The sequence below is a fragment of the Momordica charantia genome, unplaced genomic scaffold (assembly GCF_013281855.1).
Source record: "Momordica charantia cultivar OHB3-1 unplaced genomic scaffold, Mcharantia_2.0 BLBB01000054.1, whole genome shotgun sequence".
Classification (NCBI taxonomy): Eukaryota; Viridiplantae; Streptophyta; class Magnoliopsida; order Cucurbitales; family Cucurbitaceae; genus Momordica; species Momordica charantia.
Window position 1 is genome coordinate 1 of NW_028275210.1, and position 5,000 is coordinate 5,000.

Consider the following 5,000-nt stretch of genomic DNA (forward strand, 5'->3'; position numbering starts at 1 on the left):
GTCCTCTGTTTGTTGTTAAGAAAGTTAAAGAATGATTTAAAATTCCGTGATTTGAAATCACGACAAATGATTTTAAGTTCTTTATGTTTGTTTGGAACGATTATGACCTGAAATGAATTAAATTAAATTTCTTTATTTAGATGTCCCCTGGAAAGGGAAAAAAAATAAATTTTTTATTGATTTGGGCTTTTAATCTAAATTTATTAATTAGAAATAAAATATGACAAGGTTAAATAGATAATTTGCTTTAAAATTCTATGAAATGCTTCAAAATACGACCATTTTGATCCATAATTTTTTTACATAAAAACGGGATTTAAAATCCAGTAAGATTCATCATTCAAAAGCATAAGGTACCAAACAACGGAATTCATTTGAAAATCCTTCATGATTTTGAAATCCCTTTAAATCTGAGATAACAAAACGAACATTAAAATTCACTGAAGTATTAGACACAACATTAAAATTCATAGAACTATTAGACACAACATCGAAAGTATATTTACATAGCATTATTTGGGGAAAGTTTCTGTAAATGTTCCATTTTGTGTAGCATTGTTGGTGGAGCTATAGTGATCGTGGGGCTGTATTTGCTGTTATGGGGCAAAGAAGATGACCAAAGCTTCAAATAAGCCACTGTTGGAATCTGATTCGGTGCATGAAAGTTCAAAGCAACCCAATCTGCAGACAAATGCCTCCTCAGCTGTCATTGCCAACCATGTTTTCCAACATCACCCCTAATTCTAATCAACATATTCTAATTTTTTATGATCGGGATTCGATTCGTAACTAAAAACGCTTTTCTTTATAGACACTTGATGTTGAACTAAATCATCGTGAAAATTGATATTTTGTGCTATAAAAATCACGTGAGAACGATTTCGTCTCTAAAGACAGAGCAGACAGTGTCAAGTGTGTTATGATTTATTTATGTAACATAACTTTTGTTTAGGTCTAATTTTGGTTCTTAAAATATGTCTATTTTAGTCTAACATCCAATAGATAACATTTCTGATTATTTTGTTACTGAATATTAATCTCAATCAACTTATGTGGTTCCAATATATACCAACATCAATATTAAAACTTACCCACTTGAAATCACGCTATACCAATTTGTAATAGTAAAGTAATAATAAAAAGGCAAGAATAATTATTTTTAAAAATTCAAAGACTATAATTAATATTTTTAAAGTTTAACAATCGAAATAGATATTTTTAAATTAAAAAATCAAAAGGGAATAATTTAGAAAGTTTTGAGAGTATGGAAAAAAAATAAAGTGTATTTTATTTTGTTAAATTTAGGAAGAAGAAACGTTAAAGCAATTAGTCTTTTGAGGAAGAGCTGTCACTCACAAACTCGAAGTTATGAATTTGAAAATAAAAATTAAAGTGAAAGAAAAAAAAGACAAACAAAAGTTAGAGACAAACCAAATTTTAGGCATAATTAATGAGTGGAGAGACCAAAACAGTTGCCCATTGCAAATTCTTTCTTTTTTTTTTTTCCCAAATGAAGCATTTTGGACCAAAAAGGAGCCACAACCTACAAAGTTTGGATGCATTTGTACTATCTTCTTCAAAATAAAGTAAAACATTTTTACTTTTTTTTTTTCTGGTTATCATTTTTAATTTGCATAAATATAGTAATTGTAATTGTTCATGTTTCTTGGTTTCATTTTAAGAAACGTTTTTAAAATAATGTAGAAATTTTGGAAGCAATCAAATTATATAAAAGTTTCTTGTTTATAGTTTTTGTTTTAGGGTTTTTTTTAACGGATAAAGTACTGTTGTTTTTATTATAAAAAATAAATATGATATATTTAATTTTAAATTTTAAATTTCATATAAATTTTACTTTTTTTTATTTAAAATTTTATGGAATAAGAAACAAAAAATTATTACTAAATATATAAAACAAGATCATATATATGAAATAAAAAAAAATGAGGATAACTCAACCTAAAGGGAGTTAAAAAAGCCTTTTAAGACAAATAATGTTAAAGCTATAGAAACGTATGATATGGGAACATTTCCACCATATAATAATGATAAAATTATGGAATTGATCAAAGGAAAATTCTTTGAAGATTTGTTGATTTGTTTCATTCCAAATCATCCCCAAACAAAAAGGTTTCAGGGAAGCTTCCTTTCAACCCGAAAAGATGTCCCAATAAGATAGTGGAGAGGAGTGAAGAAGTCATTTGGAAGAAACGTGTATGAATCGAAAGAAGATAGAATTTTATTCAAAAAAAGATAAGTGATGAAATGGGATTATGCGTCATTTGTAACTTTTACAAATGACGCACCATTATGAAAAAGGTTCATGTAAGGCCTTCTATGTTGTAACTTGTCACAGGTACTAATGGAAAATTGGAATTTTTGACCCCACCAATAGTTCAAATTGGATAAATGAACCCCTTTTAAAAAAACCTGGTATATAACCCAAACTTCCCTTAATTTTAACCTCTCCCCAAGCAAATTTACCATAGTACCCTCATGTTTAAAAATGAAGGGAACTCCCCCCAAGTAAAACCCTAAACCCCATCTCGGACGTTTCCTGGCCCAACGAATATTTTCATCCCATCTCGGACGTTTCCTTTGTCCTAAAACCCTAAACCCCATCCCGGATTGAACGTTATCTCGGACGTTGGACGAGTCATCCACACCATCATCCATACGCTTCAAAGACTTTCTCTTTCATTGTTTCGCACTATGAAGTCATCGATCGCAAGGTTAGTGGTCGGGTAGATTATAACAAAATTTTTAGAAACATTTGTTGTTCTGATATCATTATCGGCGCTATCTGAAGCAGCCATGTAGATCTAGGGTCATTTTCATGTTGTGCTTGCAGGACTGAGAAATTTGGGGAAAAATTCAATCTTGGATTCAATCCCGTATTCAATCCCGGATGAATTTGGTTCGGGATCGAATCCGGGATCGAGATGACGTTTTGAATTCCATCTCGGATGTTTGTCCCGGATCGATATCAATCTCGGATGAGGCTGGAATGCCTTTCATCCCGGAACGAAACGGTCCGGGATAAGGTCTGGGATGGAAGGTTTAATGCATTGAATGCATTCTGCCTTCCATCCCGGATGAAGCAAAATTTTTATTTTGTTTTGTTAACTCTTTTCTTATCTCACGTAGTTTTATTCGATTTGCTGGATTGAGTCCGGGATTGAGTCCGGGATTAAATACGGGATTGAGTACAGGATTGAATCTGGGATTGAGTCCGGGATTGAGTACGAGATTGAATCTGGAAAATGACTATTCTATTTTCGATATCTGGAGCCCTACAATCTACCGTAAACAAATTGGCTGCTTCAGATAACGCCGAAAATGGAAACCTAACACTAAGTAACGAAAATTTTTGAAGATTCGAGCCAATAACCTCGCTTCCTCCGAGATCCAAGACAGCGATGATGTTGGTTGGTGATGGTGGATGCAAACGTTGGAACATATGAAATAGAATGTTCATTATGGATGGATGAGACGAAGAGTCCGAGAATAGGGAGGGAATGGAGGGAGACACATGGTTCGAGTATATAGGTTTAGGGTTTTACTTTTGGGAATGTAGGGGGAGGAAGGGTCCGAGAATCAGGATGGGAAAATATGGAATTTGAAACATGAGGGTAATAGAGTAATTTCACTCTTTACCTGCTTATGCGTTCATAGCACAAGACTTTACTACTCAAGCTGCGGTATTTATTTCACTCAAGATTGGGTCTCTTTACCAGGTGTTCTGCCAGTGGCTTCCGGTGGTATTCACGTTTGGCATATGCCTGCTCTGACCCTCTTTCCCGAAGAGAGCTCCAACCAATAGATGAGATTAAAGACGCTAACATAACAGGGGCTGGAGACATATCTTTATTTAAGAACCAAGAACGGGATATTCGCATTAGCGGAAGGGAGGAGAGCGAAGAGATGATCACTTTTCAAGCAGCTTTCCTTAACGAAGTCATCTATGTGACCAATGCACGCTTCAAAGAAAGCAGGGATGCTCGCCCTTGTCGGGTAAGTTCCGACCCGCACCAAAGGCGTAACGATCTGGGCACTCAATCCGTTGTTCTTCTGTCCAATCAAATATCCCGGTCGAGCTGGCTAACCATAGACCCCCGGTTACTGGATCTAATCCTCCGCGAAAAGTAAGAAATTCCGCATATTTTGACCAATTCAAAGTGAAAAATGGGGTTGCTCCCTCAGCAAAACTAGGATAAAGTTGCGCCAAAAGATCCCGATTCAAGATAAATTCACCGCAACCCAAGAAGTTGGCTTTGCCAACACAACATTAGGGTCGTCCCCTTCATTCTATGCTGACTCCGGCCCCGGACTGGCTTTTTGGGAAGTGTGTTATAGAAAAGAAAAAATCGAAAAAAAAATGATCAATAAAAAGAAAGTAATAAAAAAAGAAATTCTTGATTGAATCAGGAATCCAATTTATAATTAGGTATGGATAAAAGATCTTCCTATGTTATACTATTCAATTCTCGACGATGAACCTGCGATCCCACAGAAAGACATCACGATCCCCTGTGGAAAAAAAATTATTTGCTGAGACGGAAATAAAGATCCTCGCTCTTGTGACATGCTATGTTTCCCCTCTTCATTCCCAAGTAAAGGGTGAGTCCCATGCGTAAGTTTGTGGATCGCGGTCTCACGCACATTTCAAAATGAAGTTTTGACATCCCCATCTGATGTCATTCAAAATCCAAATGAGCAACCATAGCTGCGACAATTCTAATAGATGTAAACTTCGCCGAAGCACACACTAAAATAAGAGGTAAAAATTGATTGTTAGCATACTCGATCAAACGGGTGATTTTCTCGCCCACTACAGATCCCATACTACCCCCCATAAACTGAAAATCCATAACCCCAAAGTAATAGAGTAAGACATCGATTTCTCAATAAGATCAACTTTTTTGATTACATGATGTACTTCTCTGAAAAACATTGGCGCGCGTGTAAACGAGGTGCTCTACCAACTGAGCTATAGCCCT